At 33.8% G+C, this 17,663-nt stretch overlaps 1 long non-coding RNA gene across 1 annotated transcript; it reads right to left on the bottom strand.

Moving 5' to 3' along the window:
* Positions 1-13,513: 13,513 nt before the first annotated feature.
* LOC142234216 (uncharacterized) lies at positions 13,514-16,694 on the bottom strand. Its single transcript, XR_012721587.1, has 2 exons — positions 13,808-16,694; positions 13,514-13,736 (listed from the first exon to the last, which is right to left on the bottom strand). It is a non-coding gene; the product is annotated as an uncharacterized LOC142234216 (long non-coding RNA).
* Between the last annotated feature and the right edge of the window lie 969 nt (positions 16,695-17,663).

Raw genomic sequence — 17,663 nt, 5'->3', positions numbered from 1 at the left:
TACTACAACATACTTATATTGCGTTACTGTCAGGGCTTGTAATATATTTCACCAGAATGTCGATTGTGAATGATAATAATGGACTATCCAGAGACGCTACGTCAAATATGATAAGGATTTTATGTAGACGTAAGATTGGATTGAAAGTATGCCATATTAATGCGCAGAGTATAAGGAATAAGATTGACGAATTCCGCTTAATATTCGGTGGCTCGGACGTTGATGTCATATGTATTTCAGAGACGTGGCTTTCAAGAGACATACCGGACAGTCTCGTCAATTTAAGTGGTTACAATATATATAGGAACGACAGACGAAGGCGAGGGGGTGGGGTCGCGATTTATGTCAAAGGTTCGTTGGTGTCCAAAATGTCATATGCGTCAGGTGATGATGTGGCCATTGAGTTCCTTGCTGTTGAGCAGCGTTGCCAGAATTGTTTCACCAAAAACCGCTAGATTTGTACAAAAAACTAGCCAAAAAAAGCTAAAAAATGTTAAAAAATAGCTAGAAAAAAAGCTAATTTTTTTTTGTATCAAAAGTCACATTTTTGATTGAAATTTAACAAACTTAAAGGCTTTATTTCACTTAAAATGCATGTTGTTTTAATTGTGTTCATTTTTTTCCATTTCTGTGAGACTGTAAGAAAATCTACGTCATATTAGCTCTGTTTGCGTACTCGATACATTTTGACAATCACAAATTTTTACTGGAAGTCCTTCATTTATATTTCCTAGTAAAAACTTTTTTCCCCGTAAACTTGCAATTATCAGCTGGTTAATCATCAACAAGTCCAATATCACATAGAGCTGCATTAGAAAATATCAATATATTTCGTTTTAACTGAATTAATGATAAATTCGTTATTCGAAAATTTCCCATACAAATCTATTGTTGTCCAATTTTCGTAAATGTAAATCCATTCCATGAATAAATAGCAGATTTGTTTTAGATTGCATTTTTTTGATGTTAAAAAATAATACCACATTCAAAACTTTATTTCCTTAATTATTTCTATGTTCGGTTCCAAAGATTTTGTACACTAATGATTTTGGTATTGATTCCGAGTCAAATTTTAATTTATTCGTTTTTTCAGCTTTTTCTGCATGAGCTATCACAGTGCTTTAAAAACGTGCTAACGACAATATTTTTTCAGTGTACAAAGCAATTGACATCTATTTTTTTTAATTTAGTAATATCATAATAACTTTAGAATACGTATTATAATAACATAAAAAGGATAAACGAGTCAAATGCTAATATTCCTAATAATTTACTGACAGTTTATATAAGGAATTTGTATGGTAATAGTAGATTTAAAGTTTACGATAACTTTTATGAATACGAGGAAAAAACTTTACAACAAGGTGTATTTGCTGCAAAAATGCCCGCATAATGGCTGGAATAATTATTAAGGCTTCAATTGAGCTTTGAAATATGTGGAAACCCTTATTCTGGCAGCAAGACTTAGATAAAAACGAAGTTTTATCCACATTTCAATAGGAACATGTCGAAAATAAAAAAAGCCAAAAAAGCTAAAAGGGTCATGAAAAAAAGCCAGAAAAAAGCTAAAAGCTAAATGCATTTTTTTCCCGCTAAACGCCTTCAAAAAAAGCCAAATCTAGCGGGAAAAAAGCTAAATTGGCAACGCTGCGCCTGAGATACACAAGCACGCCATACGCTGAACTTTATCTATACCTGTCGGTTGCTGAAGTGCCGGCCACCAGACTACAACACCATATAGCATTATAGGTCTAACCACTGCCGTGTATAGCCAATGTACAATTTTTGGTTTTAGTCCCCACATTTTTCCTATTGCCTTTTTGCACGACTACAAAGCTACCGTGGCTTTTCTCGCCCTTTCTTCAATATTAAATCTTCAATATTAAAAATCCCCAAAACCCATTAAAAGTATTGAATTACAATTTGCAATAACCTACTACTCGTCAGTTTTGCTTAGGCCATTCAATGTGATTTTTAGCAAACGTTATTCCTGTTTAATAACTCTAAATACATTTCCAATGTGTGTGTTTTTGAATAGTTTATGTATCAACGTCAATATTCAAATCATTTCTTAGTTCTTTTTTACGCATAAATTGATACTTCTCTTTATAGTATGTGTAGGTTAGGTTAGGTTAAAGTGGCAGCCCGATTAAGTTGCAGGCTCACTTAGACTATTCAGTCCATTGTGAGACCACATTTAACTAAAAGTACCTATTACATATAAGCACTTCTAGTTTTAACAACTGAACCTGCTATATTATTTTCTTTTGTTGAACCAACCAGATTGTTCCAAAAACATTAACAGACTGCTTAAGTTAACGTTTTCCAGGTCCGCCAGTAATCTAAAGCTATATGCACCTAAAATTCGCTTACGCCTTACACAAAATGCAGGACACTCACACAGGGTGTTTAATTGATTCCTTTTCCCCCGCCTCATGACAGGTCATACAATAGTCATTATACTTCGCACCAATAATTTTTGTAAATTCGCCTATCACGCAGCGACCCGTTATAGCAGATATCTGAAGTGATATCTGACGTCTTGAGAACACTAGCATATCTAGTGTGCGGTTCAAGTTTAAATGGGGCCATATTTGCTTGGTGTCGTCACAACCCTAGCAATTCTCCCACTGAACATTTGCCATAATGACAGCCTTCTCACGCAGTAAGAGCTTGCAGGTAGCCAAAGACGTATCAACAGATTCTAGTTCCCACGGAATATGTAAGGTAGTTCCTAGCCTAGCTAACTCATCTACTTCGCAGTTCCCCGGTATGTTCCTATGGTCAGGCACCCATATTAGGTGAATATTGTACTGCTCAGCAGCGTTGCCAATTTAGCTTTTTTCCCGCTAGATTTGGCTTTTTTTGAAGACGTTTAGCGGGAAAAAAATGCATTTAGCTTTTAGCTTTTTTTCTGGCTTTTTTTCATGACCCTTTTAGCTTTTTTGGCTTTTTTTATTTTCGACATGTTCCTATTGAAATGTGGATAAAACTTCGTTTTTATCTAAGTCTTGCTGCCAGAATAAGGGTTTCCACATATTTCAAAGCTCAATTGAAGCCTTAATAATTATTCCAGCCATTATGCGGGCATTTTTGCAGCAAATACACCTTGTTGTAAAGTTTTTTCCTCGTATTCATAAAAGTTATCGTAAACTTTAAATCTACTATTACCATACAAATTCCTTATATAAACTGTCAGTAAAGTATTAGGAATATTAGCATTTGACTCGTTTATCCTTTTTATGTTATTATAATACGTATTCTAAAGTTATTATGATATTATTAAATTAAAAAAAATAGATGTCAATTGCTTTGTACACTGAAAAAATATTGTCGTTAGCACGTTTTTAAAGCACTGTGATAGCTCATGCAGAAAAAGCTGAAAAAACGAATAAATTAAAATTTGACTCGGAATCAATACCAAAATCATTAGTGTACAAAATTTTTGGAACCGAACATAGAAATAATTAAGGAAATAAAGTTTTGAATGTGGTATTATTTTTTAACATCAAAAAAATGCAATCTAAAACAAATCTGCTATTTATTCATGGAATGGATTTACATTTACGAAAATTGGACAACAATAGATTTGTATGGGAAATTTTCGAATAACGAATTTATCATTAATTCAGTTAAAACGAAATATATTGATATTTTCTAATGCAGCTCTATGTGATATTGGACTTGTTGATGATTAACCAGCTGATAATTGCAAGTTTACGGGGAAAAAAGTTTTTACTAGGAAATATAAATGAAGGACTTCCAGTAAAAATTTGTGATTGTCAAAATGTATCGAGTACGCAAACAGAGCTAATATGACGTAGATTTTCTTACAGTCTCACAGAAATGGAAAAAAATGAACACAATTAAAACAACATGCATTTTAAGTGAAATAAAGCCTTTAAGTTTGTTAAATTTCAATCAAAAATGTGACTTTTGATACAAAAAAAAATTAGCTTTTTTTCTAGCTATTTTTTTAACATTTTTTAGCTTTTTTTGGCTAGTTTTTTGTACAAATCTAGCGGTTTTTGGTGAAACAATTCTGGCAACGCTGTCTACCACGAACGACTCATCTATCGGTGACCCTATACTCAGAGGGCAAATACCGCGAGAAGTTATCGAAACCGATTGATTCACGCCCGATATTGAAGACATCGCACTCGTTGTCGAAATTCTAAGCAACTTTTGCATATTTTCGGTAATAAAGGAGGCTTCTGATGCCGGGTCAATAAGAGCCCGAGCTGGGTACGTCATACCCTGATGAACGATATTCACCATAGCCGTCCCTAATAGTACCGACCTGTTCTGGGAAACATGAAATACTTGCTGGCCGAAGTACCAGACACGATTCCAGACGAAGTGGAAGGCTGGGGGTCAATCAAACCGCTAGAATCCGTAGGACGTGCGGCCGGAACTGTCGAAGACGTAGCCGTCACATTTGTAGAATGGGAAGAATCGCGATGAAGCAAAGTGTGATGCCTTCCTTAACACTTCTCACAACTGCGAGATGTAGCACAGTTGTTAACGTCATGTCTACGAGATAGACAATTGAAACAACAGCGGTACCGTTTCACAGCAGTCAACCGATCATTCACAGAAAGATTCCTAAATTTCGGACAAACACTAAGATGAAGGCTTTGTCGTGGACAAAGAACACACATCTTATCTACGGAATCTCTAGAAGAATGAGAAGTGTATTGCGAATTACGCGACCTAGATGGCGAAGATTTCGGAGCTGCATTCGTAAAATGCGTTCGTAGTTTCCTGCCATCAGTTTTCCTTGAAGCATCGATACCCTTCAAATCGCGGAGACACGTGAGTGTCTGAATCCTTTCCGTAAGGAAACGATCCATGTCCACCCAAGAAGACAACGCAGACTTATCACTTATACCCTGTTCCCACAAAGTAACACTAACCTTCGGTAGACGTTGTACACACAAAAATATCAAAATCGGATCCCAATCGTTCGTAGAAACGTTATTCACAGCCATCGCCGAAATACACGCGTTTATACCACGCTGCAAGTTTTTCAATCCTGAACTTGTCTCAGCCTCTAACACCGGAAGTTCAAAAAGTAGCTTCAACTGATTGCTGACTAAAATCCTCAAGTTGTCATAAGTTTCCTTTAACGTCCTCCAAGCTAACTCGAAACTCCTATCGGTGAGAGGAAATCTTACAATTTCACGGGCGTCGCCACTAGTCTTTTTGAGCAAATGACACAAGCGCTCAATATCACTCAGACGGGAATTTTTGACATTAACAGCAGTAAACAAATCCCTAAATATATTATGGATGTTTTTATTATATTCGACCTGTATATAGATTTTCCAATTGATAATTGTTGATAAAAACGACCTCGAGCTCGTTTTTATCAACAATTATCAATTGGAAAATCCCTAAATGTTGGCCAAGACTGAAAGTCCCCATCGAAAACCTCAATATCGCATGGTGGTAAAGCCAAACTGTGGACCGCACCATGGTCAACACCTAACAAAAGAGAGTTTCTCGAAATATCAACATTATCAGAACGAGCAGAAATATCCGCCACATCGGCCTGCTGTATAGGAGTTGACGCCCTAGGAACGGCTTTCAGACCGTCTATCTTCCTTTCGATAGAGGAAACAATACGTATATAGGCATCATAAGTTGCCTCATACTTGCCGTCAGCAGATTCTACCGTTCCCTTATCTGACTCTTCCTGAAAATCGTCTAAACACTCCTCATACCTCTCTTTCACTTTCGCCCATAGTGATTTCGCCTCTTCGACCTGAGCCCTTAGAGAATAAACATTTAAATCCTCCCCCTACAAAGAGCTAACCCGTGTCCCAAACTTCACAACCGCATCAGCGGCTCTAATGAATCGCGCGAATGCATTAACTGGCATATTGAAAATAATTTAGAGTCACAAAAATTCACAAAAACTCGTAAAGTATGTGAACACGCACTTATCGACAGCGAAAACTGGCCGAAAAATCAATAAATTTGCACGAAATGCGAAAACAAAAAATTAACAAATTTTTTCTTTAAATGTATCAAATTATCACACTGCACCGAAATTACCACAAAATTTCTTGAAGTGCAAACAATTGTTCGTAAAACAACCACTTCAAAACTTAAAATCATAAATTCCAAACAATTTGCAAAATAAAGGACTATTTTTCTCTCAGTGGAGAAACAATTAATTTTCGTACAGTGTACCGAATCACAAAATATTTTCCCCGTGTACAAAAATTAGGAAAATTATTCCAGTCGAATTCCAAAAATATCAAAATTCTACAAAAAAAACATTCGAACTATTTCTCTCAGTGTATGAATGAATTTACGAAAATTACGCTCAGTGTATCGAAGAATGCCTACTGCCGCTAATCTACATCAACTTTCACACACGAAAACTAAAAGATCAAAAAAAAAAATTCAAAAAATTATAAGAAATTATAAAAAATGTCTGTAAGACCAAAAGTAGGGTGCACGGACTGTAAAATACACCTCTACACTTCCACGCCAAGTAATCTCCCAAAAAAAATTTAAAAATCGCAAATAATCAAAAAATATATAAATAAAAATATATACGTAATATATATGATAAAATAAAAATTATACGATCGTACCGGACCGCCTGTAGGGTGCACAGTGACCAAAACGATAATTTTTACTGCGCGTAACGCTAATGGGTCATACAAAACGAAAACCCAAAAAACTCTATTTCAAAAATTTTTATAATTTTCTTCAAAATATTTACGACTCGCGGCCCCGTGAGGGTTAACAAATAAACCAAAGAAACACATCTCAAAAAAATATGTATGTATATACGTGTGTGTATCACTGATCATACGTTGGTATGTAATTCAAACGTTGACTGCAGTGACGATTGATGTATGTTTACAATGGTAATACGACCAACAGAGCCTTTGGAGTCTGTGTGTATTTTGTTATTGTTTTATTTACTTCAAGTTAAAGGCAACGTAATTGCAAATGTTTTGAAGTAAATAAGCACTTGTCAACGTTTAAATTCACCACACAACACAAGTATATACCATTGAATTTTTCACTTTTTATTTTGATTATTCTTTCACTTGAATATCTTTTAGAAAAATGAAATTAAACAAACGAAAGAAACGCACGTACGAATGTGTGCTTATCGAAATGCAATTTGCCGTCGGCAAAACGAAATAATTGAATCAATGTTGTAAAACGATCGCGGTTTAAATTTGAAAATACTCGCGATTTGCTCAATTATTTTAATAAAACACTGACACGCACCTGTGTGTTGATAAATAATTATTTAAATAATTTTTTTATTTGAATTCTCCACCAATATGGCTGCAAACTGTCTGCTTTTTTGTTGTTGCTTGTTGAAGTGATCAGCTTCCTTTGGAAAAGAAAAAACAAAACCCTTTATTAATTGCTGTAAGCAAGAATCCGGCTCGAAGGACCAATGAATGCGTAGCACCGAAAAATAAAATAAATAAAAACACAAAGGATTTTCTTTTCTTTTCAATATTCTTTCAATAAAATGTAATTTTATTGAATTTTGGAAGATTGATATTTACCTTTTTTACACAATCGTTCTTACAAGGACGTAATCCAATAACGAATAATAACAAAAGCTTAGACGCCGAAAGACGGTAATGGCGCGACTCGTTAGAAAAATGTAACGAATTGTGCTGAAAGCACAGAGCTGCATTCAGAGATTAGGGTACATTTTCTAACGAAGGGGAAATTGTCATTTTACAATATTTTAAGTCCCCATCTAACGAATAAATTTAGATCATACGAATTTGAACTTAAACAACCGTTTTGGTATTATTTGTAATACCGCACTGTTTATACATCAATATCATTATGGTATAAATATTTGTACCGCTTAAATATTATTTTCAATACCATATTGGTATTTTCATAATATCGTATGGTACTTTCATGCTTTGCGTACCACCTGCACCGTTCGGTATTGATATTGTACCATACGGGGTTGGCTAACTATCAATAATGTACGGTATCGATTTGAGCCCATGTGGTAATAATTTTTCTATGGGTGTATAAGCGATCTGTTGAAATTCGAAATTATACGACCATCGAATTCACCATATGCGTCACTAGTCGTATTGGTTAACAAGAAGAATGGTGAACACCGACTTTTTGTCGATTATCGACTTTTGAATAGCATAACCGTGAAAACACCGTATCCTATGCCCATTTTGGAGGAACAATGTGCAAAATTAGCAGGAACCAAGGTATTCACGACGCTTGACATAAAAATGGGATACCATCAAATCGAAATTGACGAAGTCAAAACATTTTACGGCATTTGTAACAACGGATGGCCATTATGAGTACAATCGGATGCCATTTGGATTGGTTAATGCCCCGGCATGTTTTCAGAAAGTAATGGACCATATTGTAGGAAGGATCGTGGCGAAATTTTAGCGTACTTAGATGACGTTATTATACCAACTAAGACCGTAGCAGATGTGTTACGAGTTCTAGAGAAAGTTTTGAATTTGTTGGCTTAATATAATTGAACTCTCCGACTTGATAAATGCAATTTTCCACAAAGCTAAATTTCTTATGTTGGCCACATAATAAATGACGAGGGAATACGTCCCGGAATTGAGAAAAAGACAGTTACAAATTTTAAGATACCGACAAATGTTACTGATGTGAGACGATTCCTTGGTCTGACCGAATTTTTCAGAAAATTTGTTCCTGATTATTTGTTGATATCAAAACCACTCACGAAACTTACGCATAAATCGCAGAAAGACAATTTTGTTTGTCTCTGGGTGGAAAAGATTTTAAACCAGTATTTTATTTTAGCCGCCGTGGAGAAACGTTATCACAGTTACGAATTGGAGGTCCTTGCGTTAGTTGTCATTGGAACGTTTCTGAATCTGTTTGTTGGGAAAACCGTTCAAACTAGTCACCGATTGTTCGGCTATCGCTAAGGCTAAGGAGAAAACTAGAGTCGCTAGATGGTGGATGAAGCTACTAGAGTTCGATTTTGAAGCCGGTCATCGCCAGGGGAGTCGTTTGCCTCATGTAGATGCTCTAGGTAGATGTCCTACACACACATTTTTTTTTTTTTGATTTCAATTACGAAAATCGCGGATTCAACCATTTTTTAATTGAAATGTGTTCAATCAGGAAAATGATAGTATCAATCACCCATTTTGATTGAAAACAGACACGATTTTCAATTAAAAATTTAATTGACTTTTGTTACGGAATCAATTAATTGTGTGATTGAATCAATTAAAAACGTGATTGATTTTTAACAAAAATTCAATCACAGTTTTAATTGAATCAATTAAAATTTTAATTAATTTCGAGACAAATATCAATTAACTATTTGTTTCATTTAATTAAATAAATAATTGAAATTGGCTATAAATTTCAATCCAAAAATTTATATATTGCGCCCCCAAAATCGTATTTAGTTTTATTTGAAATAAAAGAAAATATGTGTTTCTTATAAAACATATTCAATATTTTACTATTTTTTTAATTATACAATAGACGAATAGATTTGGTTCTTGTCATTTGTGTGTTTTGTTCTAACATAACTTACACATACAATTACTATCAATAACAACTATAGGGTGAAAAATAAACTACACCCAGAAAAAAGTGACCCCTTCTTTAAGTTAAAATGAACTTACTGTGAAGAAAGTTGAACTTCGTATAGCGCCAAAGACATTTTTTATTTTTTTGAACGATGTGATTTTCGTAGAAATTAGGTATAATGCATTCCATATATTAGTTAAAATTTTCCTATATTTATTTACCACTATGCTACAGAATGAAAAAATTTAACTGATTTGAATTCATATGTGGAATGAGTTTATTGAAATTTTTTCATTCATTTGGACAAATCTTACATATTTGTGGTAAAACTTTTACTTCATAATTAGAACTGCTTACCTTCGTTTTTAAATACAATTTTATTTATTTATATAAGCAATTTTATCTTCAATAAAAGACATGTTTTATTAATATATTGAATATATTTATTAAGAATCAACTGCATCGACTGGCCTTGAAATATTAGTTTATTATTCCACTATTTCCAATTTCCATGTAATGTCATCAACTGCAAAACGCATTTTTTCTTCTTCTTGTACCTTTCACTTTTAATAAGTTGCTGCGTAACGAATTTGTCCTCCTTTTACAATTTCAATACCTACAAATATGAAAAATCATAAACCATTTTTGTTACAAAAGGATAGCGTCACTGAATATTACCTTATAATTGAAGATTCCAAAATGAAGACAAATGAAAGGGTTTTTATTCTGCTGGTGTTTTCTTTCTTTATACACCATCACGAACATTGATAGATTTATTTTCAAAAAACGAACATTTTTCTCACTAATTTAAAATAATAAATCTTTTATATATTTTATTTGTTACTTATTATATTATTTTACCATATTATTTTTTAACAATCTCTCCGTATACCACAACAACGCGATTCCAACTAAAAAACAGCCCACGCGCAAACATATTGATTACACCCACGCGCAAACACATCGATTACGATGACAGGTATCGATTACAGGTAAACAATAGAAATATAGGAAAATTTCCTATATTCTAACAAGTGTGTTTCCTTAAGTTTTGAAAGGATTGCATACTTCTTAGTACGAATGAACTAAAATATTTTTCTATGCCAAATGTTGTTCGTATGTATGAAAAACTTTCTATTATAAAGGAAGTCGCAATTATCATTTTATAAGAAATTTTACTAATTTTGAGGAAACTTGGTTTTAGTTCGGATTTTGTTTATTTTTACGAATGCTTTGTTATCGGTGAATAAAATTTTCTTGTTCAGTAGTAAATTCTTATACCCAGCGAAGAAAACAGTATTAGTAAAATTCCATGCCTTATTCTAGTTAATGAACTATTCCTAACTGCTTACAGTTTAGGATTTTTTTACTGAAACGAGTAAATTTTATTATTTCTCACAAAAATTTACCTTAATGGAAACAAAATGGATAAACTATATTGATGAAGAATTTTTCCTTTAGTTTCGAAGGCGCTTTTTTTTGGGTGTATATAAATCATTATTTTCCTTATCATAATAACCATGTCAGCATGTTCCTTTTAATATGTAGATGCCACTAGATTTCCAATAAATCTGCATAGAATATCAAGTTCAATTCTTAATTCCAGGTTGCAGATTTATTATCTTCTTTTGCAGTTGTAGTTTTTTAGCATAAAATGGTGTATTAAGGAGCTCGGTAATTTAATTTTAGTAACAATTCCTTTTCGAAATTTCCACACATTGAAATCGTCTATTAAAATTTGAATCAATCAAAGACAAAAAATGGCAAAGCAATGTTATATTGATGATACTTTGCAAATTCTGGAAATAGAAAAAAATATAAATGGAAAATACATATTTTTATTATTTTCGGGTATTTTTCATATTTTAAAATTCAAAAGAAAGAACTTTTTTACCATTACATAATTCAGCTCGTTAGTTTATATAAAGGGTGATACGGTCAAAATTTGGTCAAGGGAAAACGCGTGTAAATCGGTGAAATCGTTTATTTAAAAAATCAAAGTAAATTTATTTTTCAAGTTCAATTAGTATAAAATTCAGGAAAAATATTCAGTTAGGCTTTCGCAAATCCGAATTGCCGGGCCTCACGCTTGACACCTGCCATCAGATTTTGTACAGCCACCTTGTCCACCTTCTTTGCCGCAGAAAGCCAGTTTGCCTTGAACTGCTGCTCGTCCTTAGCAGTTTTTTGGTCTTCTTTAGGATCCGCTTGACAATAGCCCAGTATTTCTCAATTGGTCGGAGCTCTGGCGTGTTGGGAGGGAACCACCTTGGGAACCACCTGCACGTTGTTGGCGGCGTACCACTCCATGGCCTTTTTACCGTAATGGCAAGATGCCAAATGGCTTGCCAAACCAGACATTTCTTTGCGATCTTTGACAGTTTTATGTGCTTGAAAATATCTTCTACCTTTCCCCTTCCTTTTGCCGTATAAAACTCCTATCCCAGAAGCTGCTTGTAGTCGGCTTTGACGTAGGTTTCGTCGTCCATTACCACGCAGTCAAACTTCGTCAGCATCATCGTGTACAGCCTCCGGGATCGCGCTTTGGCCGTCGTATTTTGTTTATCATCGCGATTTGGAGTCACTACCTTCTTGTAAGTCGATAGTCCGGCTCGTTTTTTGGCTCGATGCACGGTTGTAGACGATACACCCAGCTTATTTGCGGCATCTCGGAGAGAGAGGTTAGGGTTTCGCTTGAAACTACCCGCAACTCTCTTTGTCGTCTCAGCGGCTTCCGGTTTTCGATTTCCCCGTGATCCACACTTCCTGGCTGTCGACAAACGTTTCCCAAACACTTTAATTACATTTCTAACGGTTGATTTGGCAACTTTTAGCGATTTTGCCAGCTTTGCGTGCGAGTAGCTCGAATTTTCGCGATGCGCGAGCAAAATTTTGATACGCTGCTCTTCTTGCTTGGACGGCATTTTGACAACTGAAGAGTGAACTCCAAAATCAAAATAGGAGCAACATTTTACACACACACACCTTCAAAATGAGGGGTGTTAGTTTTTTTAAATGCAAAATTGAAGGAAATACGTCAAGTTTATATTGACCAAATTTTCACCGTATCACCCTTTATCTCTAGTTTATATACTGCTCTCTACTTGGGTTCAAACTGAAAAAGGCAGGTAAATGCAATCTTATGCCAACGCTACTTCGCAACTTCAAGGTGAATCTTCCAACAAACCCATACCGCTCTTGGTTTTAAGAAAACTAGGAGTGAAAAAAATTTAAATTTTAAAAGATCAATACGGTACCCAACTTTTGATTGCAAACATATTCTTATATTCTTATATATTTGATAGAATGATAGAGTTGATGGGATTTATTGGTCAATTTCACGAAATAAAATTGGTCACTAAAAGAAATGAATAAAAAATATATTATTTTAGTCCGTTCAATGTAAACAGGCTTCAATGGAAAACATTTCACAATTTCTTACCTTCAATAAACGTATATTGTTTCCCATTTTTACAATACAACAAAACACAGGTAATTCCAAATGCGTTCTGTCATATATTTTTTTCAAACCTTTACCACGTGGCCATTTGTTGTTGCACACTTTATTTATTTCAACCCTTTGCTGTGATTTGTTGTTGCGTTTAAAATATTTATGCACACATTTTAAATGCAGCATACAAAATGTCGCCAATCATGTTTTTCAATTTACGCGAAAAACAAAAACCTAACCGTTCGTTACGAGTTAATTCCACAAACTGATCTCTCCATCATACATTGTTGAATAAATACCCATTCTCTTGTTCTCTTTTCGCTCTTTCCATTGCTCAAAATTATTCAAATTCAATCACAAAGGTGATTGGATCAATCACATGTGTAATTGGAAACGGAAAAATGTTCAATCACGTTTGTAATTGAAAATTATTTCCGAATTGATTAACAAACTGATTGAATCAATAAATATTTTAATTGGAAACGTAACAAATATCAATCATTTTTTAAATTGGTTTTTATTCGGATTTGATTAAATCATTAATTGAATCAATTAACATATTAATTGAAAACATTTTGGTGATAAGTTTTTGTGTGTAACGAACCATCAGACGAAATTGAACCAGCTGGATTTGTTTTTGCCGTAACTGATGACATCGAAGATTGGGCTTTTACTATGAAACTGCAAGACGACCGACTGAAATACGTAATGGCTGTGTTAACTGGAAAAATAAAATTTGACGAAGAGAAGCAATTAAAAGCCGATTATGTAATCGAGAATAATCGTTTGTACCGTAAGGTTGGGTCCATGTTAAGATTCGTAGTCCCAAAAGCAGTCAGATGGCGTATAGTAAGACATTTTCATGATGACATGGGATATTTTCCAACGGAAAAGGCTTTAGAAGGATTCAGATTTGATTCATATCGACCATTTGGGTTAGTTTATAAGGTCCAAAAGGGGTAATACTCATATATTGGCAATTTCGAACGCGTTTTCCAAATTTACGATAGTTAAAGCACGAAAACGGATCCGGTTATCAATAGTTGAATGATTTGACTGGATATTTTGAACTTCCTTGCAAAATCGTTACTGATCATGGCACGTCGTTTACTTCACGATTATTTGAAAAATTCTGCATCGAGAACAACATTCATCATATTCAAAATTCAGTTGGAACCCCGAGGGCCAACGGCTAAGTCGAACGGGCCAATGCGATTATAGTGAATTATCTTCGTACCACGACCGATAACGCTAAAGATTGGGACATGAAATTGAATGAATTCCAATGGATTATGAACACGAAAATGAATGCAACGACAGGATTTACACCTAATGAACTGGTCTTCAATTTCAAAGTTAATGAGGTGGTCCGAAACCATCTGGTTTCGGCGGTACAAGCAGATCTTTTAGTAGAGGGAGAGGTACGAGTACGAATCAGATGAGAAATATCAAGAGGCTTTACGAAACATCGCCAATGAGAGAGCAAAATGGAAAAATCGATTCGACCGAAAGCGCGCCGTACCTCGAACCTACAAAAAAGATGACTTAGTGTTGATAGAATATGAACCTCCTGCTACCGGAGAAAGTCGAAAATTAGAGCCGAGGTTCCGAGGACCTTACATAGTCTCAAAAGTTCTTGGAAATAACCGATACGTTGTTGAAGACATCCCTGGTCTTCAGGTAACCTCACGAAAATTTAATTCTATTTATTTCTCAGATAAGCTTAAGCCTTTGTGTGGAACATAACCAGAGTTGAGTCCTGGTTCTGATAAGGAAGATGAGTTTCAAATCGAGGGCGATTTGACGTCAGGATTGGCCGAGCTGTCACGGTTGGCAACCCTGGAGAATGATGCCTAATCAGAGGACAACAGCTGTTGTCAGTCTCTTTTCAACCGCAGGCTATTTTGCTAATTCCATTTAAAATTATAACTTTTAACTTTTTCTAATTCAACAAACATTTTGTTAATTTATTAAATAAAATTTATAATATTTATAAAATTTATTAAATTGACAATTGATATAAAAATGTGCTATTTTTACTAAATTGACAAAGATCTTTACATATACACCCATAGAAAAATTATTACCACACGGGCTCAATTCGATACCGTACGTTATTCATAGTTAGCAAACCCCGTATGGCACAATATCAACACCGAATGGTACAGGCGGAACGCAAAGCATGAAAGTACTATGCGGTATTATGAAAGTACCAATATGGTATTGAAAATAATACCTAAGCGGTACTATTATTTATACCATAAAGGCATTGGTGTATAAACAGTGCGGTATTACCAAATAATACCTAAATGGTATTGGTTTAATATTATTTAGATTAATAAAACACAAGTAAAATGTATTTGTTACGTACTTCTTTAATACATAACATACATACAAAAACCTAAACATTTCTCCATGCAAAATTTTTCTCCCAATTCAGCTCCATGTCGCAATTCAGGCACTGCATCCCTTAAGTAATTTCTCCATGCAAAGTTTTTCTCCCAATTCAGCTCCATGTCGCAATTCAGGCACTGTATCCGTCAAGTCGTCTGTTGTTGTATTTGGAAGGTTTTTGTATGTCAGTTGCGCATCTAAGTAGCATCAGTAGCACTATGACAGTAGCACTATGACAGTAGCACTATGACAGTGTCGGTTGAGTAGATTAAGTGGAAAACGGTATCGCTTGTACTGAATTATTTGTCGACTGTTTCAACAATAGCATAAAAAAACTCACCCTAAGATCGAGCTCGATATTACGGGAAACTTCTTTAGGTCTTCAGCAATGTCCTTCTACTATGTAAATCTCCTTACATGTGTTAATTCGACATGGCTCCACTATAAATTATCTATCAACTGATAGCGACATATAACTCGGTATGGATATTTACCAAGGGCTTATATAAATATTTAATAAGTATGTTTCAATAGTCACTATGTATCTAAATTCGTGTATAAATGTAATAATGGTGAACCAAAAAAAAAAACAAAAACAATTTTTCTGTATTATTCTAACGACTTTCGATAAGATCCAAAATAAAAAATCGAATAATAAATCAAATCCTCTCGTCGGCATACTAAATTCACCTTCCTTTAATTTCCCATTACAGGCTAGGTGTCTCTTAAAAGAATGTACCTACATTTCTTAAGATTGGTATAAGTACGTTTTAATAATCAATATGTAATCAAATCTGTGTATAAATTATGTCAGTTTAAATAAATTGATTTTCTTTTGTGTAATTCTAAAGACTTACAATATGATCTAATATAAATGCTATCCGATTAGACAATGAAATCTTCTAACTAGAATTCCAACTCTGTTCGTTGCATGAATATATGATACTATAATAAATTCCACCTTATATTAACTTTATAGTACCCGATAGGTCTCTCTTAGTAAGTACTGTATTGGTTTTATAAGACATGTGTCTTAATAGTACTTATAATTCGTAGAAAATTCAATGTGTCATATATTCTTCAGAAATATTTAAAAAAAAGGTATTGTAAATGAAAATCAACTTATCTTATTACGGAATGTTTTCGCTGAAATTTTGAGTGTCCCACCGATTTGTGTTCGGTTATGACTTCTCGAAACCGACAGTATTTGTTCAACTACTAATGTTGATAATATGGAATATTTATTTATTTATTTACACAGCATAATTAGCAGCTGGTTACACGGATGAAAAAGACTGTTTTTCATATGTTTGGCTATAAACATTATATGTTTGGAACACAAATTTTTAAACACAATATTTTTGAGTGCAAGCATATAATGTTCATAAACTAGCATAACATGTTTGGGACATATATGTTAATATGTTAGAACATATTATGTTTGGGACATAAAATGTTTGTAAATATAATATGCTTGGATGCAAACATATATTAATTTAGAAATAGCCTATAAACATATATGTGTAGTAGCTTGGAGCGCTATTTAACAGGGAGCGATATTGAATTAAGTTGGTGGTTGTTGCTTGTTATTACAAAATTAACATTTTATTTTTCCTTGGGCAATTGATCAGCTACTTCTTTGATCCTTACAAACTGTGTGGTCCGCTGTTCGAATCCCCGTCCGGCAAAAGGTAAAATTAAAATAAAAAAAATCATACAATTGAATAATTTCTTCTACACCTATTGTTAGCACCTATATTACCTGTTTATTTTCATAATTCATTATGATTGTAAATATATAAATAAATAAATAAAATTTTGAGCACAATATTGTTTGGGAGAATTTTTTTTAAGCATATAATATTTTTGGGTGCAAAATGCTTCCAAACATATTATATGTTCACATAATAACATATTGTTTTTTGGAAGACAACATTATTGAATTTGGATGCAAAAATACAAAATGTTTGGAACTTAGACTACCCAAACATATATTGTTTAGACCAATATGCTTTCAAACATATTATATATTGGAAGAGATTAAACATATAAATGTTTGGGCAATAGCCAAAAATGTATATGCTTGAAGCAAAATATGTTTGGGAGTATATGTTACAGAAGCGATTTTTTGTGAGCGTGTACAGTAAAATAAAAAGTATGACGCTTATAATAATTAAAAATAAAATAAAATAAAATATATCTATATAATCTATTTTAGAAATTGTACACAGAAAAAAATATCACCAAAATATTT

The sequence above is a fragment of the Haematobia irritans genome, chromosome 4, assembly GCF_050003625.1.
Source record: "Haematobia irritans isolate KBUSLIRL chromosome 4, ASM5000362v1, whole genome shotgun sequence".
NCBI classification, from domain to species: domain Eukaryota; kingdom Metazoa; phylum Arthropoda; class Insecta; order Diptera; family Muscidae; genus Haematobia; species Haematobia irritans.
Note: the sequence above shows the minus strand (reverse complement) of the source record. Positions and strands in the feature narration are given on the sequence as shown.